This window comes from Schistocerca gregaria, chromosome 4 (genome assembly GCF_023897955.1).
Source record: "Schistocerca gregaria isolate iqSchGreg1 chromosome 4, iqSchGreg1.2, whole genome shotgun sequence".
Lineage (NCBI taxonomy): Eukaryota > Metazoa > Arthropoda > Insecta > Orthoptera > Acrididae > Schistocerca > Schistocerca gregaria.
In genome coordinates this window covers 737,405,267-737,422,201 of record NC_064923.1, presented here as the reverse complement: position 1 = coordinate 737,422,201, position 16,935 = coordinate 737,405,267, and the positions used below count along the sequence as shown (strand labels likewise).

The 16,935-nt window shown below is 44.5% G+C and overlaps 1 protein-coding gene across 1 annotated transcript in view; it reads right to left on the bottom strand.

Annotated features, from left to right (window-relative positions):
- Positions 1–16,090, bottom strand: part of LOC126266850 (aminopeptidase N-like) — a 191,788-nt gene extending 175,698 nt beyond the window's left edge. Inside the window, exon 1 of the mRNA XM_049971451.1 lies at positions 16,030–16,090. The gene's annotated coding sequence lies outside the window, so the exon portion shown is untranslated. The remainder of the gene's footprint in view (positions 1–16,029) is intronic.
- Positions 16,091–16,935: the final 845 nt, after the last annotated feature.

The window sequence follows — 16,935 nt, the reverse complement described above, 5'->3', positions numbered from 1 at the left end:
TCACCACAAAATCTCCCCAATGAACGAAACGAGTTAGCCAATGCAGCCTTTCTTCAAAATTTCATTCATCTGCTTTCTTATTTAAAGAAAAAAGAACCAATGAAATGCCCACCGTTGTAATACTTATATATGCACATCCATCCCAAACCATTTACTATGCTTTCAACGTATGCCATAATATGTCCATAGTTGTAATATTTATGTATGCCCAGCCCTTGTCATTTACTTTGGTGCCAATGTTGTTGTTGTGGTTTTCAGTCCAGAGACTGCTTTGATGCAGCTCTCCATGCTACTCTATCCTGTGCAACTTTCTTCATCTCCCAGTACTTACTGCAACCTACATCCTTCTGAATCTGCTTAGTGAATTCATCTCTTGGTTCTCCCTCTACGATTTTTACCCTCCAGTACTATACTGGTCATCCATTGATGCCTCAGAACATGTCCTACCAACGTATCGCCTCCTCTAGTCAAGTCGTGCCACAAGTTTCTCTTCTCCCCAATTCTGTTCAATACCTCCTCATTAGTTATGTGGTCTACCCATCTAATCTTCAGCATTCTTCTATAGCACCACATTTCGAAAGCTTCTATTCTCTTCTTGTCCAAACTATTTATCTTCCATGTTTCACTTCCATTCATGGCTACACTCCATACAAATACTTTCAGAAACGACTTTCTCACACTTAAATCCATACTCGATGTTAAATTTTTCTTCTTCAGAAACGCTTTCCTTGCCATTGCCACTCTACATTTTATATTCACTCTACTTCGACCATCATCACTTATTTTCCTCCTGAAATAGCAAAACTCATTTCTTAATTTAAATGCCTCATTTCCTAATCTTATTCCCTCAGCATCACCCGATTTAATTCGACTACATACCATTATCCTCGTTTTGCTTTTGTTGATGTTTATCTTATATCATCCTCCTTTCAAGACACTACCCATTCCGTTCAACTGCTCTTCCAGGTCCTTTACTGCTCTGACAGAACTACAATGTCATCGTCGAACCTCAAAGTTTTTATTTCTACACCCGTGGATTTTAATTCCTACTCCAAAATTTTCTTTTGTTTCCTTTACTGCTTGCGCAATATACAGATTCAATAACATGGGGGATAGGCTACAACCCTGTCACATTCCCTTCCCTACCACAGCTTCCCTTTCATGTCCCTCGACGCTTATAACTGCCATCTGCTTTCTGTACAAATTGTAAATAGCCTTTCGCTCCCTGTATTTTATCCCTGCCACCTTCAGAATTTGAAAGAGAGTATTCCAGTCACAAAGTCAAAAGCTTTCTGTAAGAATACAAATGCGAGAAACGTAGGTTTGCCTTTCCTTAATCTAAGATAAGTCGTAGGGTCGGCATTGCCTCACGTGTTCCAACATGTCTACAGAATCCAAACTGATCTTCCTCGAGGTCGGCTTATACCAGTTTTTCGATTTGTTTGTAAAGAATTCGTGTCAGTTCCAATGTATATCATTACACTTACCTAATAGCACTACAGCAACACTTTATAACTGACTGCTTTATTTGTTTTTCCTAATTTGAAGCAGTTCTCTTTCAATGTAAGTAGTAAGTAATGTAACATGAGCAGTTTGTAAATTTCTACTGTCACATGCATGTGCACAACAAAATATCTCTGAGAGTGGAAGTCTTTGGCATTGTTATGGTTGTAATGCCGCCTTCCTTGTACATACAACTCCATGTGATGAAACTTCTTAGTGTGTGAATGGTGCTTTACATTGCGTGCATAAATATGTACATAAAAAAAGTGCATTAAACTGTTTTCGCTGCAACAAGATCGTAAGCAGTGTGCACTGGAACATAATGGTGCAGATTCTTCATCTTTAAGTAACCGAAACATTTTCCCTTTAATAATTTGTGTACATATATCACTTAAAATCGTTGTGAGGCGCAATTACAGTTAAAAATACATTGCCTCACATCTTGTTTTGACCACCACCTCGGAAAAAAATTGCGTCAATTTGGAAAACAGTAGACGAAAGCTAATGTAAAACGTGAACTAGCCATCTGAAGATGAACCTGTCGGATCGAAACCGGTAACGGCGCTGTTTAAACAAATAAATAGCATTGTAAAAAGTGACTGGTTGCTGTAATCTTCTACTTAAGAGTCATGCTATGTTTTATACACAGCCCCTGCTTCAAGACGCCAGTTTTTAACAAAATAATATGATCTCCAATAGAATCGTTTGTAACGCTGCTGTCTACATTCATTTCTTTGTATGAGAGCACACATACACTTTCAGTTTTCGACAATACAGATTATTAGGCTTTCATTAGTTGTAAAACATATGTAATCAAACCAGGAAAGCATCTGAAAGAGTGTAATTTCAACCTTTTCAGTGTTGATAGTCCTAAAAGCGGGAAACCAGTCTGATTTCTTAAAAACAAATACTTCCTAGATACGGCACGATGAGTAGCTGGTTTACAAATGTCATCATTTCCAACTTCGCTTGTTTCTCTCAACCGAGCAAGTAGTTAACTGCGTTCTTGAAAATAATTTGCCTAATAATCCAGTCACCTTTTCCTGCACTACTGCTGATGTTTTATTTTCGATGCACAAGCTTTCACTTTTAGTTTCAGGCACTTCTCACATAGCTGTCCGTTTGTTGTTCCGTATTCTAATTCTTCTGTGCTTTTACGAAGTTCACTAATTTGTTTACTGTCAATCTCACACCCTTCTGTAGATGTTGTCTGGTCCATTTTTTTCTTTTGAGAAACACATCAGCCAGGTCTGAAGCGCACTTTGCATTGTTTTCCTGGCCTGCAACCCTTCTGCCATATTTGAAGAAACTGCATCATCTGCATTCGCGTTACCACTTGTAACACTTCTTGGCATATTTACACTAGGTGCTGCGTCTGGACGATCAAGAACGATGTGCTGGGATTAAAATGGGCAGAAGACAAGGATGTAGTCTGTTCAATCTGTACACCGAAGAAGATTCAGGAGTGGAATTAAATTTCAAGGTGAAATGAATGATGCGAGTCACTGATGACACTGCTATCCTGTGTGAAAGTGAATAAGAATTACATGATATTCTGATTGGAATGAACAATCTAATGAGTACAGAGTAAGGGCGGCGAGTAAATCAAAGAAAGACGAAAGTAATGAGAAGTATCAGAGATGAGAACATCGAGAAACATAACATCAGGATTGATGGTCACTAAGTAGATGAAATTAAGAAATTCTACTGCTTATCAGCAAAATAGCCAATGATGGACGGAGCAGGGAGAACATCAATAGGAGACTAGCACCGGCAAAAAAGGCATTCCTGGCCAAGAGAAATCTACCAGTATCAAACACAGGGTTTAAATCAAACAATGGAAAACCCAGGATGGAATGTAACAATATCATGAGAAGGTAAGTTGCTACTCATCATATAGCGGAGATGCTGAATCGCAGATAGGCACAACAAGAAGACTCTCACAATTAAAGCTTTCGGCCATGGGCCTTCGTCAACAATAGGTACACATAAGCGCGGGCGCGCACACACGCACACACACACACACACACACACACACACACACACACACACGGGTGCAGTCTCAGGCAACTGGAACCACACTCAGTTAAGTTTACAGTCTTTAGATATGTGTGATTTATCGTGTAACTGAAATTCAGTGGATTCTTTTTATTGGTTATGTAAATGACTTTACACTTTTCATTATTTTAAGTCAATTGCGTAATACATACATCTTGTCTAAATAATTTTGCAGTTCGTTTTAATAAACTGATGACACTAAATGACGGTAAATGACAGAATCATCTGCAAATAATCTGAGACGACAGCTCGGATTGTCTCCTAAATCGTGTATGTAGATCAGGGGCAAGGATTGGATTGGATTGTTTGAGGGAAGAGACCAAACAGCGAGGTCATCGGTCTCATCAGATTAGGGAAGGACGGGGAAGGAAGTCGGCCGTGCCCTTTCAAAGGAACCATCTCGGCATTTGCCTGTAGCGATTTAGGGAAATCGCGGAAAACCTAAATCAGGATGGCCGGACGAGGGAAAACTCAGGGGCAAGATAGGGGCTGTAACACTTCCCTGGGGAACATCAGATATTACTTCTGCTTTTCTCGATGAGTTTCCATTAATTTCTATGGTCTTTCCCACAGCAAATAACAAAGCCAGTCATATAACTGGCACGATTCTCCATAGGCAAGCAATTTAATTAGAAGTCTCTTGTGAGGAACTGTGTCAAAAGCCTTCTGGGAATCTAACAAAAACGGAATCGATTTGACGTTCCCTGTCAATACCGCTTAATACTTCGTGAAACGAAGAGCTAGTTGTGTTCGACAAGAACGATATTTTCTTTATCCATGTTGGGTATTTGTCGACAGACCGTTCTCTGCCCCAGTGGCCGTGCGGCTCTAGGCGCTTCGGTTCGAATCCTGCTTCGGGCATGGATGTGTGTGATGTCCTTAGGTTAGTTAGGTTTAAGTGGTTCTAAGTTCTAGGGGACTGATGACCTTAGATGTTAAGTGCTCAGAGCCAATCGAACCATTTTTTAGACCGTTATGTTCGAGGTAATTCATGATGTTCGAGCACAGACTTGTTTGTATGCTCCAAAATCCTACTGCGGAACGACAGGTCTGTAATTCAGGGGATTCTTGGGTATTGTTGTGACCCGTGCAGCTTCCCAGTGTTTGGGTTTCTACGAGCAATCGGTTGCATACGATTGCTAAATATGGAGCTATTGTATCAGCATTCTCTTAAAACAAGCTGACTGGCATATATTCTGGAACGGAAGCCTTGCCTTTATTAAGCGTTTTAAGCTGCTTCGCTACACCGGGGATACCTACTTCTAAGTTACTCATGCTGGCGGTTGTTCTCGATTCGAATTCTGAAATATTTACCTCGTCTTCTTTTGTGAAGGAATTTCGGAAAACAGTGTTTAGTAACTCTGCTTTAGTGACACTGTCATCAGTAACATCAGCACCGTTATCACACAGTGAAGGTATTGTGTACTTCACATACGAGCAAAATCTCTTTGGGTTTTCTGCCAGTTTTTGAGACACAATTTCATTGTGGAAACTATTAAAAGCACCTCGCACTGAAATTCGCGCTAAATTTCGAGCTTCTGAATAACTTGGCTAGTTTATGTGTTCTCTTAAATTTGGCATGCTTCTTTCGTTGCTTCTGCAATAGTGTTCTGACCCGCTTTTTTGTGTCCCAAGGGGGATCAGTACCATCTCTTATTAATTTATTTGATATACATGTCTCAGTTGTCGCCGATACTGTTTGTTTGAATTTATACATCTCGTCTACACTTGTACAGTCCCCGGATTATTATCTGCTTTTTTTAATAGACGTATTTTACGTTAAAGGATGCGAATATGCTCGCAGGGAAAAATTTTTGACTAGAGAGGCAGAACTAGGCTTGACGCTGACGGTTCCCTGCGTAATCTCCTGTCAGAGTCTTTTAAAGAAGAGACTACTTGCCTTTTTGTGTTCCCGCAAGATCATTTTTCATTTGGTGTAGTTATTGATCTAATTTAAAATTTTAAAATGATGTCACAGCCTACCCAATAAGAGGTATAATCTTACATTAAGGATTTGACACAGTAAGTCACGTGACAGTTGGAAACTGTGTGCACATGTCTTGAAGCAGAACACCTGCTGGCGCGCAGATTACCCACCGTATTCCTCCAGTATTTGAGGATGAGAGCGCATAGCAAGATTCAACAAATTTTACGTATAATCTCAAACCTTTTAAAATCATGTTCTCGCCTCCACGAATTAATGAAAGTAGATATTTTTACCACTTACATTTTCTGTGCTCATGCACTAAAACTTCAGGTTGAGGAATTACTTTTAATTTATTTCTTTTTTACTATTACCTTGATTCACAGCACGTTTTCCAGACAGTAGCCATATATACCACTGAGTATACTGCAAAATGGAGCACCATTGCACGGCACACCGTTCTGGAGATACGACGCCATACACAATGAGATGCGAGAATAGCTAGCTTTCGCTTAAATCGGAGCCTAACCACCCAGACTGTATTCGTGCAGCGTTCCACTATGTGAGCACTGAACTTCCAATAAATTTTAAGAAGAATTTCAAACATTTTTCAAACTTTTTTCTCCCATGTTTGCTTAACGTCAAATACACACATCAGAAAAAGTTTTGCGTCACCTCGGTTCCGAGAGTTCCGGAACCTATACAGAAAACTGGAATAGATATCAACATAAATATCATTTCCGCCCGTTTTATTGCTCATGAACACCACACGTTGCGTGTTGTACCACTCAGAGGTGGTGGTGGTCCATATTGCTTTACACACCGGTACCCCTAATACCCACTAGCTCGTCCAGATTGTCCCGCTCCTCAACGGCGATTTGGCGTAGATCCCTCAGAGTGGTTGGTGGGTCACGTCGTCCATAAACAGCCCTTTTCAGTCTATCCCAAGCATGTTCGATAGGGTTCATGTCTGGAGAACATGCTGGCCGCTATAGTCGAGCAATGTCGTCGTTCTGAAGGAAGTCATTCGCAAGATGAGCACCATGAAGAGCAATGCCTCGCCAATATGCTGCCGGTATGGTTGCACTGTCGGCAGGAGGCTGGCATTCACGTATCGTACAGCCGTTACGGCGCCTTCCATGACCACCAGCGGCGTACTTCTGCCCCACATAGTGCCACTCTAAAACATCAGCGACCTCCACGTTGCTGCACTCTCTGGACAGTGTGTCTAAGGCGTTCAGCCTGACAGGGTTGCGTCCAAACAGGTCTACGACGAATGTCTGATTGAAGGCGTATGCGACACTTGTTGATGAGAAAGTGATGCCAATCGTGAGCGGTCCTTTCGGCATGTTGCTGGGCCCATGGCGTCTTGGTTGCAGAGATGGACCTCGCCAAACTGCGCATGATGCAGCCTACTGCGCACAGTTGTAACATCACGTCCTGCATTATTCAACATGGTGGCGTTGCTGTCAGTGTTCCTCCGAGCCATAATACGTAGGTTAGCGGATCATCCACTGAAGTAGTAGCCCTTGGGCAGCCTGAGCGAGGCAGTTCTTGTCTCTCTGTATCTCCTCCATGTCCGAACAGCGCTTTGGTTCAGTCCGAGACGCCTGGACGCTTCACTTGTCGAGAAGCCTTCCTGGTAGAAAGTAACAATGAGTACGCGATCGAACCGTGATATTGACCGTGTAGGCATCGTTGAACTATAGACATCACGAATCGTGTACCTCCTTCCTGGTGGAATGTCTGGAACTGATCGGCTGTCGGACCCCCTCCGTCTGATAGATGCTGTTCACGCACGGTTGTTTACATCTTTGTGCGGGATTAGTGAGAGCCGGTCGGAGTGGCCGAGCGATTCTAGGCGCTACAGTCTGGAGCCGAGCGACCGCTACGGTCGCAGGTTCGAATCCTGCCTCGTGCATGGATGTGTGTGCCGTCAGTGTGAGCAAGAGGTGAACCCGACGTGTAACCAATGGCACCCGACAAAATCACTCCGGGTGATACGTATGTCGATGACGAATCCAATCTGCGATCACCGCGATTTCACCAAACACGTATGCGACCATCATGATGCTGTAAACAGAACCAGGATTCATCCGAAAAAATGACGTTTTGCCATTCCTGCACCCAGGTTCGTCGTTGAGTACACCATCGTAGGCGCTCCTGTCTTTGATGCAGCGTCAAGGGTAACCGCAGCCACGGCCTCCGAGGTGATAGTCCAGGCTGCTGCAAACGTCGTCGAGCTGTTCGTGCAGATGGTTGTTGCCTTGGAAATGTCCCCATCTGTTGGCTCAGGGACCGAGACGTGGCTGCACGATCCGTTACAGCCATGCGGATAAGATGCCTGTCATCTCGACTGCTAGTTATACGAGGCCGTTGGGATCCAGCACGGCGTTCCGTATTACCCTCCTGAACCCACCGATTCCATATTCTGCTAACAGTCATTGGGATCTCGACCAACGCGAGCAGCAATGTCGTGATACGATACACCGCAATCGCGATAGGCTACAATCCGACCTTTATCAAAGTCGGAAACGCGATGGTACGCATTTCTCTTCCTTACACGAGGCATCACAACAACGTTTCACCAGGCAACGCTGGTCAACTGCAGCCACAGTATGCTTTACCCTGCATGAAGACCAGATCTGACCACGAGTTGTAGTAGAGCCCCCCCCCCCCCCCTCCCTCTCCCGACACACACCGTGAAACCTCGGTTAGGCCTCGCTCACCATGGACACACGCCTCCGCCTACTCTCACCACTGAAGACGACAGATCGTCGTTCCACTCTGCGATCGAGACTCTGGTGCCCGCGCCCTGTGGTGTCGCGGCGTCGGCGGCAGCCCGGCGAGAGGAAGGCGCGCTCCCAGTGTTCCGTGGCGGCGCGGCAGGTGCCATGTGCGGGAACGTCCCAGAGAAGCGTCACGCCCCCAGGTGATACGTCCGTCCAGCTGCCGCAGGCTTTCAGGTCGACGCAGTGCGAAGGGCCGGAACTGTTCCTCGGGAGTACGTAGTCGTCGGCGGCTCGTTGTTGTACCGTCGAGTGTTTGTTGCAGACACTCTGAACTCGGCACGCTCACGGTCTTGCACTGTCGAAACAGAGGCCGTGCGCAGACGGGCCCCTAAAACCCCGTCTGGTCGCCGATGACCGCGACGAATGAAACACCCCTGAGTACGCACACACGAGAGCTGTTCCACAAATTCCGGAACTTTGTCCACAAAATTTTTCCACCCTTACCTTTTGCCTACTGTGCGTGGTCTCCTTAGAAATACTCTCTTTCACAGTTGATACACGGCTCCCAACGCCATTTCCATTTGCGGAAGCAGTCTCGGTACACCTCGTGCTGGATCGCGCGAATTTTCGATTGTCTCGTCTATCGTTGCAAATCTTCGTCCTTTCGACGGGGTCTTTCACTTTGGAAAAAAAGTCCGCAGGCTCCTGGCCTCGAGAATACGGGGGAGGGGGGGGGGGGGCGAGGCAGGAAAAAGATTTCGTTTTTTGCGCAACAGTCCCGCACCGACAGGGATGAATGTGCGGGTGTGATGCAAAACCCACGAATTGTCTCGCCCATTTCTGCCCGTTTCCTGGTTACGTTTTCTCGCATGCGTCGCAACACGTCCCGATAGTACCATCGATTAACAGTTCGTTCCTGTGGCACGAATTCGTGACGAACTAATCCTTTAAAGTCAAAAATATCAGCTCGTATTTGACGTTTGACCGGACCTGACGAGCTTCTTTTGTTCTTGGAGAACCTTTTCCGACCCACTGTGAAGACTGAATATTGGTCTGAACATCATAACTGAAGGCCCACGCCTCATCACCAATTACGACTCTTTTAAGGAACATGTCGTTCTCACTTGTGCGATCCAAAAGCTCTTCCCAGGTTGCGTGGCGAAGGTCTTTCTGGTCTTGATTACGAGCCGGCGAACGAACTTGGCGGCAACACAATAATTTCCGAGGTGCTGTGTCACGATTTCGTTACGTGATCCAACTGAAATGGTACATTCTTCTGCAGTCTCTCGGACACAGTCTTCGACTAGCACGCAGAATTTCGTTGACTATCCTGACAAGAGCGTCGTCGGTAGACGTCGAAGGGCGTCCTAAATGAGGGTCATCTTTAACTTCTGGCCGGCCGTTTTTTAAACCCTGTGAACCATTCGTAACACGGAGTACGGCTGAAGCACTCATCACCTTAGGCTGCTTGCATGATCTGGTGTGTCTCTGTTTAGGATTTCTCGGACGTGTTGCTGACGTAATTCCACCATCTCGCAACACGCATATTATGCTTACAGCAGTCTACTCAATACAGCACTGAACAATAACTAACACACATATGACGATAAAAGCTCCGGCAGCTACACATTAAACACAAGCGTGTGCAGGGATGCCAACGGCGGTGTATAACAGCATCCAGGATGACGGTAACTTCGATCAGTTGCGCCAGATTTCCGGCAGCATCACAAGGGAGTTTTATAGAGCTGTTATCGGTTCCAGTCTATATAATAACGATCTGGTGGATACTGTCGGAAGATCTGTGATAGGGTAGGCTTCCATAGGAAAACTGCAAAGCCAGACGAGGGTAGGGAAATGATGGAAGACTAATAGAGGTGAAGGGACTCGAAACTGACACTCGATGTAAACAAATGCAACGCACTGCGAACGAAGAGGCGAGCAGACGAATTATTGTTTCATCGCGCTGTTGCCGATAAATCAGCATAAACGGTAACTCTCGTAATATCCCTAGAATTAATCGTTTAGGAAAAGCGGAAAACAAAGTGAGATTCATTGGGAAAATCGCTGTCATCATCAAGCCGTGGAGACCTGCTGCGCGCTGCTAGACACGAGTGTGTAATTGAGCTGCTGCTGATTGTGTAATCATTGTTACCGAACAGAATAAGTTTCTCCGTTCCCACGTCAATGGAGCAACCGAGGTGATATCTCGAAGAGTCGTCTAGACTGATAACAGTAGCAGGGTGATGATAAGGAACGCAGACCGATACACTCAGTAACAACTACGTCTCTCCCTATTCGAAAAAAAATATCTGAGTAATTGTTGCATGCACAGCGTGAATCACCGAAAACTTGAACGGCAAATATTGCTGAAATGGAAACTGTATCGTTTCACACAGTACGAAGAACGCAATTCGTTCTCGTACGCTGTCTGCGGCAAGATATCCCAGTAGACGTCAACCATCTCAGCAATTAGTCGTCAACCTCCTCAATCAAGCCCGCCGCCGTGGTCTCGCGGTTCTAGGCGCGCAGTCCGGAACCGTGCGACTGCTACTGTCGCAGGTTCGAATCCTGCCTCGGGCATGGATGTGTGTGATGTCCTTAGGTTAGTTAGGTTTAAGTAGTTCTAAGTTCTAGGGGACTGATGACCACAGCAGTTGAGTCCCATAGTACTCAGAACCATTTGAACCATTTTTTTCCCTCAATCAGTTTCATGAAAGTGGTGGTGTAGCACATAGGCAACATAACAGAAGGAAACAAGTGACGACAGAAGAGGGGGAAATTAATGTTCTTGCTGCTCTCGCACTTGTACCGCACGTCAGATCCTGCGTAGTTGCATGAGGAAGTTGCATGAGTCAGGCAAGTGTCCAACGCATTCTCCATCGACCTAGGTTCCACCCCTGTCACATCGCTCTCCATCAAGAGCTACATGGAAACGATTATGAGAATCGTCTTAAATTTTGTACGTGGGCATTACGACAGGGTATTCAGGATGTATCGCGTATTCTGTTTACTGATGAAGCCATACAGGGTGATTTTTTCTACCCCGTACAAACTTTAGGGATTGATCGATGAGAGGATACGGAACAAAAAATATCTAATGAACTTACGCCCGGAAATGCACGGTTTCCGTGCTGGAGACCATTTACTCAATCATACAATCATAATTGTTACAGAGACTGCAGTCTAGTACGTGCTGTGCCATGCAGCCATACTGTACGTATTGAAAATGGTTTCCTTGTGCCTCAAAGCACGCGTGTACGCGCTATAGCAAGTTGTTCACGTCGGTCAGGCTGCATCCGAACAGCGTCAAAGGCAGCACAGAAACGCTGCTCCAGTGTTTCCACGTCTGGAATGGGCTCTGCACATACGATATTTTTGAGATGGCTCATAACCAGAAATCGCGCTGGTCGAGATCCTGTGAACGAGGAGGCCATGCAACTGGACCACCTGGTCCGATCCAACGACAAGAGAAGACACGATTGAGATGCATCTGGACGTTAACGGCGTAGCGCGCTGGGGGACCATCGTGTAGCAGCCACATAACCCTTCGAATCGTCAATGCCACTTCTTCCAGAAGGGGAAAAAAAAACAAAAAAAAAAGTTCTGGCCTGTTAGGCGACGTGGAACGAAAACTGATCCCAAATTACAGTCGCCAATTATCCCGGGTCACACATTCCGGTTGCACTGATGATGATTCGCTGTCACCATACCACGGGTGTGCTGCATACTATCACATAGATGACTGTCATAAAAGTTAAAGATACTATTCTGCTTAAAGGTGGCCTCACCTGTGAACGGAATGGGTGACACAAATCCCGGAATCGTGGTTGCCTGGTGAAGAAACCAGTGACAAAACCGCTTCCGATGTAGTAAGTCTGTCGCCAATAAGCCCTGCTCAGGCTGTAAGACACAATGGTAGAAACAATTGTCATGGAGGATGTTCTACACGGTCATCAGTCTTAGCCTGTACTGGCGGGCCAATTCACTGACACGGCGGCCGCCATGCATACTGTTATTCACGTTTTCCTCCAAGTCTGGCGTCCAAACATTTCGGGCACGTCCCTCGTGATTTCCTGCTTTCTGAAGCGACCCTGTCTCAGATAAACGGCGAAACTCTGTTGCAAACATTACTTTGTTTATCTCCTGATTCAAACTTGCAGCCTTCCACCCTTTGCATTTGCCTCTCCGCAAGTAAACACCAAGCCGCCAAGCTCTCGATCGAATGCGGAACCATAGTGTACAACGCTGCACCACATCCACTAAAAGGTGAGTCAGCAAGAGAGGTGAATCGGACCCGATATTACCAGTAACTGTGACAGGAGATGGCGCTATGGCAGGAACAGTAGGAAACCATGCATTCTGTTACTGTAGCTGCATGGCACAGGGCATATTAGACCGCAGTCTCTTTGACAAAGTATGATTGAACAAATGGTCTCTACAATGGAAACCATGCATTTCTGGAGGTAATTTCATTAGACCTTCTATCTTCCCTATTATCTCATTGATCAATACCTAGAATTTTTACGGTGGAAAAAATCACCCTGTATATACTGAGGTGACGAGAAGTGATGGGATAGCGATACGCACGAGATAGTATCGTGTATACTGGCGGTGCTGTCGTTTGTAGTCAAGTGAGTCATGTGAAGAGGATTCCTTCGTGAGTGTGGGTCCACGACTGCAGTTAACAGAGTCTTTATGCGGAATGGTAGTTGGAGCTAGACCGTTAGTACGTTCCATTTCGGAAATCATTGGAGAATTCAGTATTCCGAGATCCACAGTGTCACGCGCGTGCCGAGAATGCCAAATTTCAGGCGTTACCTCTCACCACGGGCAATTAAGGGGGCCGACAGCCTTCACTTAAGGCGTTTGTGTACAGTTGTCAGTCCTGACAGACAATCAACTATGCGTGAAAAAACCGTAGAAATCAATGTTTGGCAGTGCGGAGAAATTCGGCAGTAATGGGCTATGGCAGCAGACGACGGACGCTAGGATCTTTGAAATAATAAACAGTTTACTTATTTTCCCCATCTGTCTCGTTTCCACTTACACATAAGTGAAAGGTGCACTGTAAGCATTATAGACAAGAAGAGAGCAGAAGATTTGCAATTGTGATGCTACAAAGAATGTTGAATATCAGCTGGATACAGCGGATTATTAATTAAGACGTAGTGAACCGAAACTGAAGAAACTGCAAAAATATAGGAATTTATGGAGATGGGACCTCGATAAACTGAAAGAACAGAGGATATAGATAATTTCAGAGAGACTATTAAGGAACGATTGACAAGAACAGTGGATAGAAATGCAGTAGAAGAAGAATGATTAGCTTTGAGAGATGAAACAGTTAAGGCAGCAGAGGCTCAAGTAGATAAAAAGATGAGGGCTAGTAGAAAACCCTGCGTAACAGAAGAAATATTTAATTTAATTGATGAAAGGAGAAAGTTTAAAAATGCACTAAATGAAACAGGCGAAAAGGAATAGAAACGTCTCAAAAATTAGATCGACAGGAAGTGCAAAATGGCTAAGCAGGGATGGCTAGAGGACAAACGTAAGGATGTAGAAGCATGTATCACTAGGGGAAAGACAGAAACTGCCTACAGGAAAATTAAAGAGAACCACCTGTATGAACATCAAGTGCTCAGATGGAAAATCCGTCCTAAGCAAAGAAGAGAAAGGAGAAAGGTGGAAAGAGCATATAGAGGGTCTATACAAGGCCGATGTAATTGAGGGCAATATTGTAGAAGTAGAAGACGACGTTGATGAAAATGAAATGGGAGAGCGCCGGCCGCGGTGTTCTCGCGGTTCTAGGCGCGCAGTCCGGAACCGTGCGACTGCTACGGTCGCAGGTTCGAATCCTGCCTCGGGCATGGATGTGTGTGATGTCCTTAGGTTAGGTTAGGTTTAAGTAGTTCTAAGTTCTAGGGCACTAATGACCACAGCAGTTGTGTCCCATAGTGCTCAGAGCCATTTGAACCATTTGAAATGGGAGATATGATACTGCGTGTAGAATTCGACAGAGCATTAAAAGACCTAAGTCGAAACAAGACCCTGGGAGTAGACAACATTCCATTAGAACTACTGATAGCCTTGGGAGAGCCAGTCATGACGAAACTCTTCCATCTGTTGAGCAAGATGTATGAGACAGGCAAAATACCCTCAGACTTCAAGAAGTAGATAATAATTCCAGTCCCAAAGACAGCAGGTGTTGAATGATGTGAAAATTGCCGAACTAGCAGTTTAATAAGTCATGGCTGCAAAATACTAACACGAACTCTTTACAAACGAATGGAAAAACTGGTAGAAGCCGACCTCGGAGAAGATCAATTCGGATTCCGTAGAAATATTGGAACACACGAGGCAGTACTGACCCTACGATTTATCTTAGAAGATAGGTTAAAGAAAAGCAAACCTACGTTCCTAGCATCTGTAGACTTAGAACAAGCCTTTTTTTTTGTAACGAAACCAGATGGCAGTTATAAGAGTCGAAGAGCATGAAAGCGAAGCAGCGGTTGAGAGGGAATGAGACAGGATGTAGCCTATCCCCGATGTTATTCAATCTATATACTGAGCAAGCAGTAAAGGAAACAAAAGAAAAATTTGGAGTAGGAATTAAAATCCATGTAGAAGAAATAAAAACTTTGAGGTCTGCCGACGACATTGTAATCCTGCCAGAGAACTTGGAAGAGCAGCTGAACGGAATGGACAGTGTTTTGGAAGGAGGATATAAGATGACCATCAACAAAAGCTAAACGAAGATAACGGAATGTAGTCGAATTAAGTCGGGGGATGCTGAGGGAATAAGATTAGGAAATGAGACACTCAAAGCAGTAAATAAGTTTTGCTATTTGGGGAGCAAAATAACTGATGATGGTCAAAGTAGAGAGGATATAAAATGTAGACTGGCAACGGCAAGGAAAGCGTTTCTGACGGAGAGAAATTTTTCAACATCAAGTGTAGATTTAGGTGTCAGGAAGTCATTTCTGTAAGTATTTGTATGGAGTGTAGCCATGTATGGAAGTGAAACATGGACGATATACAGTTTAGACAAGAATAGAAGCTTTCTAAATGTGGTGCTACAGAAGAATGCGGAAGATTAGATGGGTAGAACACGTAACTAATGAGGAGGTACTGAATAGAATTGGGGAGAAGAGGAATTTGTGGCACAACTTGACAAGAAGAAGAGATCAGTTGGTAGGACACAATCAGAGACGTCAAGGGATCACCAATTTAGTACTGGAGGGAAGCGTGGAGGGTAAAGCTCGTAGAGACCAGGAGAGACACTAAAGCAGATTCAGAAGGATGTAAGCTGCAGTAGTTATTCGGAGATGAAGAGGCTTGCACAGGATAAAGTAGGATGGAGAGCTGCATCAAACGAGCTCTGGACTGAAGACCACAATAACAATACTGAATGGAAACGACGGGAAATGATATTTGTGACACAACTTGAGTGAAATAGTGTATCGGTTGGCAAGAGACGTGCAGAGTCATCAAAAGATCGTCAATTCGGTTATTAAGTTGAAATTTGCAGATAGGGACCGCAGCTTGAATGCAAGTTAGCTCATCCAAATGGATGTGTGTTTCAACAGTTTTCCAGAGACGAAGCAGCTTGCGCCGGTTATAGTAGCGGGGAAGGCCGTATCAGGCCAGTCTTCACACGGAAACCGACATCAACAGCACACACCCTGTGTTGACGAATACTCTTTTACTAATCTGCTGTCACAATATGAATGTTTGACCGAAACGACTGCGTTCTCCCACACGAGTGACAAGCGCAGTCGTTAGCTCTTGCGGTATGATGAAGATTCCACTCACCTGTGTTCCGAACGCGTCGTTTGATCGAGGGATGTCTGGCGAAATCTCGTGTGCGGAGAGGAATGTCTGCCAGTGCTTCACTCGTATCTCGTCTCATTCGTCCAAGGTTGCAGCGCCACCTTATCAATCAGAACAACTCCAGAATCTCCCCGGCAATCGAGTGCTTTACAGTTCTGAGAATAGTGACTTGCGTAACTAATTGTCCTCTGCCACTTGAAGCCTCAGGCGTTCTTGTGTTTTAAGAGTAAATTGGCCATCAGACGGTTGATATTACTGACCTTCTGCCTAGGCTACTCAATTACATTGCCAGTAATATTGTGCAACCATTCTGTGGCTCTCAATCTTGGTCAATAAAGACACTGCTGCTGCGGTAATTGCTCTGCATTACTGCAAGTAGAAAAAAAACATCGATGAAAAATCAGTCCAGTTGAATTGAGATTGAACAAAAATAAAAGATTATCGTAACTGTGTGTTGATGGTCGAACATTACTGGAAAGGATTCCCACCATACATCGGCGTTCCCATACATAGGCTTTTGCGAACCCCCCTCCCTCCTGGATAAATTTCTGAGAACCCCCATATCCCCATCATCTAAAAGCAAAATAATACAATGAGGGTCGCATCTAAACAGCGCTTTCTATTTATGCTATGATACATTGCTACTGGCAGTCGAAGGCTTGAAATTCACAAATGCAGTTTCACCGAACAGTATCTTGGACATAGATGTGTAAACGTCTTGAGCAATAATGCGCGCTTTCCAATAAATTTTATTCGGCTAGGTACACAGAGTTAAATATCTACATAAACTCTTATTCTCTGCATTAATTTAATTTTTCGAAAACATCTTGCTTTTGCGCTTTACCTATATTTTTTGATCCACAAATCATACGATTAATCAATCATTCT